Consider the following 13,450-nt stretch of genomic DNA (forward strand, 5'->3'; position numbering starts at 1 on the left):
CCCCATCCCTATTTCTTGTTCCTCTGGCAGCAGACTTTTGGGGGAGATATTTGTCACAGTATGAGGCCGCCGTTAGGGGACTGCTTCATTTACATGCAGTAATCGAGTACACAGTTGTCAGGAAGGACCTGTTCCCTTGTCAGTGGAGGTGAAGATCTGCATTTGGATTAGGGCTGAAATGATTACTTGATTGAATTGAGTAATTTGACACAAAAAAAATCATCGATGCAAATTTTTTGCATGGCGGATTCGTTTGTGTCATGTGACCACGGAGCGGGAGTGAAGCGCTTGCTATTACTTACCGCTCAGTGGTCACCTGCTGGCCCGTACCGCGCTGCACTGGATCCTGACACATGGTCAGGTCATAGTGCACGTAAGCATCCATCCAGGATCCAGTGCAGCACGCGGTGAAGAAGAGGAAAGCGCTGTCGAGCCGCGGCTACAGGTAAGGTAAGTGTTTTATTTCACTGGCGCTGGGGACATGGCACTGAAGGGGGACAGTCGGCAATGGATGGCATGGAGGGGCTGATGGCACTGGGGGACATGGAGAGGCTGATCTGATGGCACTGGGGGACATGGAGGGGCTGATCTGATGGCACTGGGGGACATGGAGGGGCTGATCTGATGGCACTGGGGGAGTGGGGGACATGGCAATGGATGGCATGGAGGGGCTGATCTGATGGCACTGGGGCAGTGCAGCTGAATGCAATGGGGTGGGGGACAGCTGATGGCACTGGGGGAACTGATGCACTTGGGCTGATCGCACAAGGGGGAACGAAGGGTGTTGGGGACTGATGGCAGGGGGTCTGAGTTTTTATAAAGGAGAACAGTCTATTAATTAATTTGTTTCTTATTAGATTACTCGATTTATCGTAAAAAATAATCGATAGAATACTCGATTACTGAAATAATCGTTTACTGCAGCCCTAATTTGGTTGCAGCGATCTCCTCCACAGTATGAGGATGAGAGATGTCTACTGCTGTCGCCCGTCCCCATACAGAGTCATTGTTCCTGGGCAGCAGATTGAGATATCGGCACCAACAATCATTTCACCTGATGAAAGAATTTTGACGCATGCATCGCATGATCTGTGGCACCTTCAGACAGGCCAATTATTGATTGTCATCCCTGATAATCGGTCAGTGCAAACCCCTTTTAAAGGGGTTCTCCAAACTACAAAACATGTCCTCAAATGCCTGGGCCCCTCATATAGATTATACTTACCCGTTCCCCGGCACCTGCGTCACTCCTGATCCCCGCACAGCCGCCGCTGCATCTCCCTGTTGCTCGCATCAAAACATGCAGTGATAGGGGGATCAGCCAATAGCAGGTCGCGACGGGGACGAGCCTCCCTAGAATTAACCTCACTTTGATCTCGGGTAATTCTAGGGAGGCTCGTCCCCGTCGCGGCCTGCTATTGGCTGCTCCTACCATCGCCGGATGTTTAGATCCGAGCAACAGGGAGATGCCGAGGCGGCTGTGCGGGGGTCAGGAGTGACGCAGGTGCCGGGGAACGGGGTAAGTATAATCTATATGAGGGGCCCGGACATTTGGGGGGCATATTTTATAGTTTGGATAACCTCTTTAAGGGATGTGTAGGTCTGGGCTGGCCTTAGGATGTATAGTTCCTAGGTTTGCTGTACCGTTGGTGTATCTATGTGCTGTTCTTTCCATTAACATGTCGGAACATGGGCTGCCGAGTCACACCCAGACATATTTCACTAATTGTTCTCGGCAATTAGCAGGACGGGCTGCCAGGCTACCGTCATGCCAACTCTGACGTCTGAGAGTAATCTACAGTGTTCTGCTGTCTGGCGTATCAGATTAATGCTACCTAATGGGCCGTGCACCCACGTACTGCTCTGTCAGGCCTTTACTCCTCTTAATACAAGTGCTTCCTCCAGGTACAGTGTTAATCGGCACCTGGACGGCCGTTGTAAGTTGAAAATATTGTAACTGGAAAGCAGAACTGTATGAGGAGCTAACGATCGGCTAAAGTATTTTTCTAATTTTATTTTTTGGAGTGCTGCCTTTTTCCTACCTATTGTTGTGGGATTGACTTTTCCCAGTGGGCCGTGCACCCATTACAGTTTTTGGCTGTGCTGCCCTCTTTTTCATTATATACAGTACAGACCAAAAGTTTGGACACACCTTCTCATTCAAAGAGTTTTCTTTATTTTCATGACTATGAAGGCATCAAAACTATGAATTAACACATGTGGAATTATATACATAACAAACAAGTGTGAAACAACTGAAAATATGTCATATTCTAGGTTCTTCAAAGTAGCCACCTTTTGCTTTGATTACTGCTTTGCACACTCTTGGCATTCTCTTGATGAGCTTCAAGAGGTAGTCCCCTGAAATGGTCTTCCAACAGTCTTGAAGGAGTTCCCAGAGATGCTTAGCACTTGTTGGCCCTTTTGCCTTCACTCTGCGGTCCAGCTCACCCCAAACCATCTCGATTGGGTTCAGGTCCGGTGACTGTGGAGGCCAGGTCATCTGGCGCAGCACCCCATCACTCTCCTTCATGGTCAAATAGCCCTTACTTTCAAAGTTTTCCCAATTTTTCGGCTGACTGACTGACCTTCATTTCTTAAAGTAATGATGGCCACTCGTTTTTCTTTACTTAGCTGCTTTTTTCTTGCCATAATACAAATTCTAACAGTCTATTCAGTAGGACTATCAGCTGTGTATCCACCTGACTTCTCCTCAACGCCACTGATGGTCCCAACCCCATTTATAAGGCAAGAAATCCCACTTATTAAACCTGACAGGGCACACCTGTGAAGTGAAAACCATTTCAGGGGACTACCTCTCGAAGCTCATCAAGAGAATGCCAAGAGTGTGCAAAGCAGTAATCAAAGCAAAAGGTGGCTACTTTGAAGAACCTAGAATATGACATATTTTCAGTTGTTTCACACTTGTTTGTTATGTATATAATTCCACATGTGTTAATTCATAGTTTTGATGCCTTCATAGTTATGAAAATAAAGAAAACTCTTTGAATGAGGTGTGTCCAAACGTTTGGTCTCTACTGTATTTTGTAGCAGAAATATATCAAAAAAATTAAGTTAAAAAAATAAATAAAAGAAAAAACACCAACCAAAACCGTCACCATTATCGCCCCATACACGTAAAACCATACATATTATATAACGAAATGACTGACACAAAATGGGGAACTAATTATAATAATTTATTTTGGTGTCAGTTTGCATATTTAAAGAATAAGGAGCTGTAGTTTGAAAAAAAAATACTTAGAAAAAAAGTTTTGTACAGTTTTTCGCCCAAATAAAACTAAAAACTAAATTATAAGGCCCTATGTCTCAAGTAAAAATTTATTTTGGTAGTCCCAACTAGGGTTGTTGCGGGTATCGAAATTTCGATACCCAATCGATACTTTTGTCCCGGTATCGATACGATACCGGGATTTCCGTTTTTTCGATACTGGGCTGCGCTTCTGCGCAGTCTAGTATCTCTGAACATGAGCGCGCTGCTATCGGCGCGCTCATGTTCTCTCAGCAGCACGGGGAGAAGGAAGCTGTCCTCCCTCCCCCTGTGCTGCTGCCGCTGCCACCAATGAGAAGAGAGGGGCGGAGGAGGGGCGGCAATGAGAAGAGAGGGGCGGAGGAGGGGCGGCAATGAGAAGAGAGGGGGTGGAGGAGGTAGGGTTGAGCGATATACCGGTATCACGATATACCGCGGTATTAAAAAAACGGCGATATGGCGATATCGCCGTTTTGTAAATACCGCGGTATTTCGTGACGTCATAGGAGCGGTCATGTACGCTGACCGCTTCTAAATCTGCGGCCGCCCGCCCTAGCATGAACCGATACGGGACATTTGCAGAGTACTTCTACTCGTGCAAATGTCCCCGATACCTGCTGGCCGCTTGCTGCGGCGCTCTTAGCAGTTCGGCCGGCGTGGGGGAGGGAAGGAATTCTGTCACTCGCATTTCCGGCACCCGACCTCTGAGAGGACGCTGTGATCCGCGCAATTAACCCCTCAGGTGATCACAGCGTCCTCTCAGAGGTCGGGTGCCGGGAATGTGGGCAGTGCCCCCCTCCTCCCTCCCTCCCCAGTATTAATCATTGAGGCCACAGGGTCGTCCCCCCATCATTGGTGGCAGTGGGCCCCCCCTCCTCTCTCCCTCCCCAGTATTAATCATTGGAGGCCACAGGGTCGTCGTCCTCCTCCTCCCCCCATCATTGGTGGCAGTTTGCAGTTCCGATCGGAGTCCCAGCAGTGTAATGCTGGGGCTCCGATCGGTTACCATGGTAGCCAGGACGCTACTGAAGCCCTGGCTGCCATGGTATGTTAGTGAGCAGCATTATACTCACGTGCGTCGTGGCCGCCGGTCGCTCCTTCTTCTGTCTGTGCGGCGCATTGCTAAGGCTTATAGCATTAGCAATGCGCCGCACAGACCTATGAGAAGAAGGAGCGCCCGGCGGCCACGACGCACGTGAGTATAATGCTGCTCACTAACATACCATGCCAGCCAGGGCTCCAGTAGTGTCCTGGCTACCATGGTAACCGATCGGAGCCCCAGCATTACACTGCTGGGACTCCGATCGGAACTGCAAACTGCCACCAATGATGGGGGGAGGAGGAGGACGACGACCCTGTGGCCTCCAATGATAAATACTGGGGAGGGAGAGAGGAGGGGGGGCCCACTGCCACCAATGATGGGGGGACGACCCTGTGGCCTCAATGATTAATACTGGGGAGGGAGGGAGGAGGGGGGCACTGCCCACATCCACCAATGATGGGGGGACGACCCTGTGGCCTCCAATGATTAATTCTGGGGAGGGAGGAGGGGGGGCCGACTGCCACCGATGATCGGGGGGAAGACCCTGTGGCCTCCAATGATTAATACTGGGGAGGGGGGGGGCCCACTGCCACCAATGATGGGAGGGGCACCCTGTGGCCACTGCCACCAATGATTAATACTGGGGGGGGTGCACTGCCCACTGCCACCAATGATGGGGAGGGGGACCCTGTGGCCACTGCCACCAATGATTAATACTAGGGGGGGGGGGGGGGGGGGGGTTACCAGAGGGGGCTGATAAGAGGGAGAGGCTGGGGGGGCTGATCAGAGGCTGGGGAACTGCCCGTCTGCCCCCATACAGTATAACGTCTCCTTGTGGCTGCCCCCCATACAGTATAACGTTTCCTTGTGGCTGCCCCCATACAGTATAACGTCTCCTTGTAGCTGCCCCCATACAGTGTAACGTCTCCTTGTGGCTGCCCCCATACAGTATAACGTCTCCTTGTGGCTGCCCCCATACAGTATAACGTCTCCTTGTGGCTGCCCCCATACAGTGTAACGTCTCCTTGTAGCTGCCCCCATACAGTATAACGTTTCCTTGTGGCTGCCCCCATACAGTGTAACGTCTCCTTGTAGCTGCCCCCATACAGTGTAACGTCTCCTTGTGGCTGCCCCCATACAGTGTAACGTCTCCTTGTAGCTGCCCCCATACAGTATAACGTTTCCTTGTGGCTGCCCCCATACAGTATAACGTCTCCTTGTAGCTGCCCCCATACAGTGTAACGTCTCCTTGTAGCTGCCCCCATACAGTATAACGTCTCCTTGTGGCTGCCCCCATACAGTGTAACGTCTCCTTGTAGCTGCCCCCATACAGTATAACGTCTCCTTGTGGCCCCAAGTGGTTTTTTCTTCTAAATGGGCATTTATCGCGATATATATCGTTATCGCGATAAATTTCTTAATATCGTTATCGTGGGAATATTTTTGATATCGTCCAACCCTAGGAGGAGGGGCGGCAATGAGAAGAGAGGGGGTGGAGGAGGGGCGGGCGCACTGCGCCCCCAATGATAGGATTACTATCGGAGCGATGGGAGGAGACATCAGCTTCACTAGTGGGCGTTCCTTTTCCCTGCGCTGCGATTGGACAGCGCTACAGCCAGGGAGAAGGAACGCCCACTAGTGAAGCTGATGTCTCCTCCCATCGCTCCGATAGTAATCAGCAGCATGTGGAGCAGGAGAGGAGACAGTAATGGGGCACTGCGGGCGAACGGAGCGGCGCCCAGGACTAAATGGTGAGTGCTGAGACATCGCTGGGCGCCGCTCTGTGTGGCCTAATAGTGAAAGTCTGGACTCATATACAGTAGTCAGTCTTTAACACATACAGGAGGCGGGTGCCGGCAGCAGAATCGCATTGCCGGCACCCTGCCCCTGACAGGGAGCTGCGATCAGCGGCAGTTAACTGCCGCTGATCTGCTAGTACCCGCCTCCTGTATAAAGGGGTAAAATCATTGGTGGTGCAGTGTGCCCCCCCCCTCAATCCCCCCATCCCATTAAAATCATTGGTGGCACAGTGCGCCGGCCCCTCTCAACCCTCCAGTATTAAAATCATTGGTGGCAGTGGCCACAGGGACCTCTCCACTCCCCCTCATTGGTGGTGCAGTGGCAGCTTCTGATCGGAGCCCCAGCTGTGTAAGCCTGGGGCTCCGATCGGTTACCATGGCAGCCAGGACGCTACAGAAGCCCTGGTTGCCATGGTAACATCCCTGATGCTGTGTGCACAAAGCACAGAGCAGCAGGGACAGTGTGGAGTCCTATTCACCCTGATAGAGATCTATCAGGGTGAATAGGAAAAGGGATGAAAGATCCCAGGTTCTAGCCCCTAAGGGGGGAAATAGTTATTAAATAAAAAGTGAAAAAAAAAAACACTAAAATATGAAGTATAAATCACCCCCCTTTTCCCAATTTCACATATAAAATATATAAATAAACATATTACATCGCCACGTCAGAAAAGTCCAAACTATTAAAATATAAAAAAAAAATCTAGGTGGTGAATGCCGGAACAGAAAAAATAAAAACTGCGCGATTCGCCATTTTTAAAGATGAGGAATGCACGTGGCTTTTTTTGTTTATTTTTTTCGCGTGGTATCGAATGGTATCGAGTATCGCAATACTTTTTCATGGTATCGAAACCGAATCAAAAATTTGGTATCGCAACAACTCTAGTCCCAACATATAAAACATAAAAAAGTTCCAAACGTTTGAAACACCAAGTGCGCTAAATCACAAAAAAAGTGTCTTTTCAGGCCTGGCTATTAAAGTGTTAACCAATAAGCACTTTCCCCACTGAGTGCTTACTGGTTATTACATGGCGCCTGTAACTGGGGGGCAGGAGGAGGTAATAACCAATGAGCGCCAGCCTCTGCAGTGAAGGAAAGCTCTGATTTATGAATAGGAGGCAGGATGGAAGGAAATGTCGCCACGTTTCCGGGTTTTTCCTGTAAAAATATATTTTTCTCGCCCAGTTTCCTTGGGGACACAGAAGACCTTGGGTATAGCTCATCTCCATAGGAGGCGTGACACTAAGTGAAGACTGTTAAGCCCCTCCTCCACAGCTATACCCTCAGCCTGGAGAGAGAGACTAAGCAAAAAACTGGCAGTGTCCAAGGAGGCAAGACACTCCCTGCTCTGCAGGGCTGCTTTCTCCTTGTTTCAATTTTAGATTTTTACTTTTTTATTTTCTTTTTGTTCCAGATCATCAGGGATAACAGAGACGCACTAGTCCTCTCTGTTCTCCCGGGGTTGAGCTGCGCCAGTGCCGGTCACCCGCACTGCTGCCTCCCCCACAGAAGGCAAGGTGGACCAGGGCAGCCCAGCTCCCCTGCATCCCGCCAGCGCAAGGGTCGCCCGCACGCCAAGTCCCTCCCCCGGCGTCCTGCCACTACGGTGCCAGTAGCTGAAGGGGCGACCCTGCTGGAACGGACCGAGGGTGAAGACGGCTATGGTGAGAGATTGGCTTCTCCAGCCCTACGCCCCCCCCCCCCCCCCCCTCGGTCTCCTGCGTGCCTGACCCTATACTGGGCCTATGGACCCTTCTGTCCCTGCTAGACCTAGGCTGGCCCTGGGCTGCCGCAGGGCGACATCTGCTCCCTCTCTCCTGGCCTCCAGGACATTGGCACCCTTGTTCCTACAAGAGGAATGCCTAGGGAGCTGCGGAGGTCCGCACCTAGCTGCCCCTGACGGAGGGGTCATGCAGGCGTCCCACCCTCACAGACCCGGTCTCAGGGTCCCCCTCCCTCTTACCGGCCACTACTTCAGGGCCAGAGGGCCCGCGCCTTGCTGCCACTGACCCTCCCTGCTCTCACGGGCACCGGTCCAGGGGAAAGGTGGTTGTAGCTGCCGGCAGGGGTGAAATCATATGGAGCACTGTTCTAGGCCAGGGGCCCGCTCCAGGGGTAAAATGGCTGCCGGGTGCAGGGTCCTGACTTCCGGACACCTGGGTGGGCACCGCGGCCTGCAAAGGAGCGCTTCAACAGCCCCGGCCGACCGTCGGAACCTTCCGGTCGGCCGGGCGCCGAAGTCTTGTGTTCCACTTCAAGACGATCCCGCTCTATCCGGGTCCCCGGCTCGCGGGGTGGGCACCCGCGGCCGGTATGTGCCGCTCCGTAGGCCCGGCTGGTACTTTAAGTACTTGCGGCCCCGGTCAGCCGGGCGCCGCTAAAAATTTAGGCCCCGGCTCTTCCGGCCCGCGGGGTGGGCACCCGCGGCCGGTATGTGCCGCTCCGTAGGCCCGGCCGCTACTTTAAATACTGTGCGGCCCCGGTTCGCCGGGCGCCGCTAAAAATTCAGGCCTCTGTTGGAGGGGGCTGGAACTTCTCCAGGCGCGAATTTTTCCCGCCTGGAGGTTCCCCCGCCCACAGAGGATGGGCCTGTATGGGTGGATCTGTGCCCTGTAGGTGGCATCTGCCTCAGTGAGGCTGTGTGTTAAAAAAAAAAATATATATATTTATTATATATATGACTTGTGGGCTGCGCAGGACGCTGCAGCCTCATCTCAGAGTGCTGCCTGTATACATGCCCCCCTTCCATAGGCGGCATGGTGTCGCGCTCCCCGGCTGCGGCGCTGCCAGGTTCTTTTTTCCCCTTCTGGGGTTTTTTTTGCCCTCTCCGCGCTACGGCGCTGGTCAAGGTGCATGCCTTCTCTGTAGGCAACATTCGTCACCCTCTCCAGTTATGGTGCCTGCCATGTGCAGGACCCCCCTCCTGGGCGGGATACTGCACTCTCCCTAACTGCGGGTTGGCCTTGTGCATGATCCCCCTTTCTTTGGCGGCCTACTGCAGTTTCTCCGGATACAATGCTGGCCATGTGCACGACCCCCTTACATAGGTGGAACACGGCACTCTCACTGGATTCGCTGCTGGCCATGTGCGTGCCCCCCTTCCATAGGCGGAACGCTACACTCTCACTGGATTCGTTGCCGATCATGTGCATGACCCCCTTTTTTAGGCGGAATACTGCACTTTCACCGGATACGGTGCTGGCCATGTGCACGACCCCCTTCCTTAGGCGGAACTCTGCACTCTCACTGGATTCGTTGCCGATCATGTGCGTGACCCCCCTTTTTTAGGCGGAATACTGCACTTTCACCGGATACGGTGCTGGCCATGTGCACGACCCCCTTCCTTAGGCGGAACGCTGCACTCTCTCTGGATTCGCTGCCTGCCATAGGCATGACTCCCTTCTGTGGACGGAATTCGGCACTCTCACTGGATTCACTGCCAGCCATGTGCATGACCACCTTCCATAGGCGATATGATGTACTCTCATTGGATTCACTACCGGCCTTGGGCATGCCTCCTTCCCGGGTGGCGGCATACATACACTCCCTCGGTCGGTGGTTGTTCTCTCGCCTGTACATTGTTGGCCATGTGCATGACCCCTATACATGCACTCTCTCTGGATCCACCGTCGGCCACATCATGACCCCCCTTCCGTGGGCGGTGTACGCACTCTCACTGGATTCGCTGCCGGCCATGGGCATGCCTCCTTCAGGTGGCATACACACATTCTCACCGACTGCTCGCATTCTCCCTGAATGCGATGCTGGCCTTGTGCATGATTCCCCCCCCCCCCTTCCTTTTCTGGGCGGCATACTACGCTCATCAGATACGTTGCTGGCCTTGAGCATGGCCTCTAACATGGGCGGAACGCTTGCGCTCCCCTTGGATACGGTGCTGGCCTTGTGCGTGACCACCCCTCATTCCATGGGTGGAATTTTGCACGCTCACAAGATTCAAGGCTGTCCTTGTATGTGCTGTACTGGACTTGCACATGTTCCCCTTCATTGGCGGAGTAGTTACACTCTCACGAAATTTCGGTGTTGGGTGAATTGTTGCACACTCACTTAATGCTAGGATAGCCCTATGCATGTCCCCCTTTTCCCTAGGTGGACCTCCTGCGTTTCCGCTGGATACTGTGTGGCCATGTGCATGGCGCCTTTCTGGGCGAAGTATGGTATGCCCTACTTCTCTGACGTAGGTACGGCCTTGGGCATCTCCCCCTTTTTGGGGCAGGCCTTTGCATTCTTGCCCACTGCAGTTTGCCAGGTACATTTCCTCCCTTTCGGGGCGGTCATTTTGCGTTCCATCGCATTCCATATTAGTCTTGTGCATAACTCCTTTCAGTTTGCACTCCCGTAGATTCTGTGGCTGGCCCTCTTCGCGGTGTTATATTTTTGCAGTGAGCGGACGTTCTTGTGCGTTGTTTGGGCCGTGTATGCCTTCTCGTCCTGTAGGTGGGTTGGCCTTCTCACTGCTTATGGGGCTACTCGTACGTAGCCTCCTTCCTCCTGCGACATTCTTTTTCTCTTGGGATACGATGATTGCCGCAAGCCTTGCACTATTCTCTAAGGAGATCATTCTGGTGCAGTGTGGTATGATTCTTTCCGGATTGGCGCCCTCGGTGCTTCAGTCTGATCTGCTACCAGGTTCGGGCCGCTCTTCTTGGGAAGGTCACCCAACTTCTCTTGGGTGCTCGCTTATACAGGTCCGGGGGACCTCCACCTTGGGTTCTTCAGGGTATTCGCCTTCTGCGTGGCGGTGAACCGGGCGTCTCTGTGTAGCGGTGTTCTGCTTTTGAGCTGTCCTATGGCCTCTCTGTTGCCCACTCCCCCTTTTTTGGTTGGAGGGTGTTATACCGGCTTCTGTCTCGCCTGCCTTTTCTCGCCGGCTCTGTTTGACTCCCACTCGGTACAGATCATTCCGATGTGGCGTCTGTTCCGGCCACGCTTCAGAGGCTGTTCCTTCACTGCCCTTCCCTCTGGGGAGAGCATGTTTGTTCATTTGGATGGTTTTGGTGTTCCTTTTCAGTCTCCCTTGTCCACACTGGCTGTACTAGCTGTGTGCCTAGTTACCGGGTCTACCGCTTTCTGTCCTCCCGCTGGGTGCAGATTGCGTTTTTTCCATTCTAGGCAATGTTTCGGCTTTGGATTCACCTTCTCGGTAACTTGGGAGGACTACCATTTGGTCAGGATTGTCTTTTGATCTCCCACATCGGAACTGTAGTCTGTCTTCCTGTGGTGGCTACATTGGCTTCGGCTTTAGCCTGTCTTGTCCTGGCGGTTGCTGGGCGGACCCTTCGGTTCCTGTCCGTTTGTCCTTCTGCTTCCCCACTCTGGGGGGATACGGGACAACTTTGCTCGGGGGCCGACGGGACCAGTTCTACCGACTGTTCTACCCGTGTTACTGGTCCGCGCCTGATCATTGGGTTTTCACCCGCTTGCCCAGGCGACTCTAGTGGGCTCGCTAGTGTTCGCTTCTAGCCGAGTTTTCGTCCAGGATCTGTGGTAGGACTTAGGGCTTTACCTGGGGTTCTGTGGGAAGCTGGGCGTTCCCCCACTCTGCCTTTCTCCATGGTTCTGTCTTTCTCCAGTCCGGCCTGGACCTGGGGCTGGGACTCTGTTGCTTGAAGTATCAAGTGTCATTCCTGTCCTTCCTCTTTCAGCGTTTCCCGTCCCTCTGGGCCTGTCAGGAACTTCTTCCATGGAGCGGCTCTTGGGTTCCTTTGTACTGCCCTCCGGTACCGTCCTGGGAACTACATACTGGGCTCTTGGCGCTCCAATTTTTCCTTGGAGCCGTTACAGAAGTTCTCTCTACTCCTTCTGTCCTGTACGGTTGGGTTTCTGTAGCCATCGTGTCTCTGACGGGTGCCTGAGTGGCGGCCCTTCTTGTTCCGAGCCTTCTGTCTTCCCCCAGGATAGGACTGTTCTCCATTCCGTCTCTTCCTTCCTTCTGAAGGTGGTATTTGTCCTTCATTTCATTGAGGCAGTCGTCGTCGTCGTCCCCCCCCCCCCCCCCCCCCCCCCCCCCGGGAACGGACACTTCACCGATTTGGACGTTGTTTGGGCCTTGCAGTTTTTACTTGGAGATCTCCGACTCTTGTCGACGTTCGGTCTCTTATGTTTCCAGGAGGTCCGAGCAAAGGGTTGACGGCCTCCAGGGTGGCTTTCTTCCGCTTTCCACACTGGCTGTACTAGCTGTGTGCCTAGTTACCGGGCTCTTGTTGTGGTTGCCGCACCAAGGGCAGGGTCCTGCTTTTGGTGTCACCATTCATTTGGCCAGGGCCGTCGGTTTTTTCCTGGGCCGGAGGCTTTAGGCTTCGGCCATCCATTTGTGCAAGGCGGTCACTGGTCTTCCTTGCACACCTTACCGAGTTCTACAGGGTGCATACTCGGGCTTCGGCGTATGCTGCCTTGGGCCGCCTGGTCTGCAGGCGGCGGTTTTTTTTTTTGATGCCTTCGGGTGCTTCGCCTTGGTGCTGTGGTCCCTCCCCCTTTGGACTGCTTTTGAACGTCCCAAGGTCTTCTGTGTCCCCCAAGGAAATTGGGCGAGAAAACGAGATTTTTGTATAACTTACCAGTAAAATCTCTTTTTTCGCTCTTTCCTTGGGGGACACAGCACCCACCCATTCTTTGTTCTTCTCTGACTGTTTCCGAGTTTGTTTTACCCTTAGGGTAGTTGGCTTGTTGGTTCCAATTTTTTGGACTTTGCCTTTTCTCACTACTTGGACACGCAACTGGCAGTCTCTCTCTCCAGGCTGAGGGTATAGCTGTGGAGGAGGGGCTTAACAGTCTTCACTTAGTGTCACGCCTCCTATGGAGATGAGCTATACCCAAGGTCTTCTGTGTCCCCCAAGGAAAGAGCGAGAAAGAGATTTTACTGGTAAGTTATACAAAAATCTCGTTTTTAACAAGTTCCTGCAGCATGGCCCCTGAATCCGAAGATTCATACTTACCTGCTCCATGCCGCCCTGGTCCTCTGCGCTGCCTCCATCTTCCATTTCCTGCGCTGTTTTCACCTGGCAGTGCATGGCCATAGTCACATACACCTCTCCAGCCAATGACTGGCTTCAGCAGTGATGTGGCCACAAGCAGCATGTCACTGCTGAAGCCAGTCATTGGCTGGAGAGGTGTATGTGACCATGGTCATGCACTGCTAGGTGAAAACAGCGCGGAGACCGGAAGATGGGGGCAGTGCGGAGAACCGAATAGGCGGGGAGCAGGTAAGTTTAACTCTTCGGTTTCAGGGGCCATGCTGCATGAACGTGTTAGACATTCATTCATTTTCACTGGGAAATCCCTTTAAGCCCCTAATACACTGTGAGATATTCAGGTCAATTA

General features: G+C 52.8%; 1 protein-coding gene across 4 annotated transcripts in view; it reads left to right on the forward strand.

The window, feature by feature from the left end:
* LETM1 (leucine zipper and EF-hand containing transmembrane protein 1) overlaps nt 1-13,450 on the forward strand; it is a 55,848-nt gene that overhangs the window by 9,044 nt on the left and 33,354 nt on the right. The window lies entirely within an intron of this gene.

This window comes from Bufo bufo, chromosome 2 (genome assembly GCF_905171765.1).
Source record: "Bufo bufo chromosome 2, aBufBuf1.1, whole genome shotgun sequence".
Classification (NCBI taxonomy): Eukaryota; Metazoa; Chordata; class Amphibia; order Anura; family Bufonidae; genus Bufo; species Bufo bufo.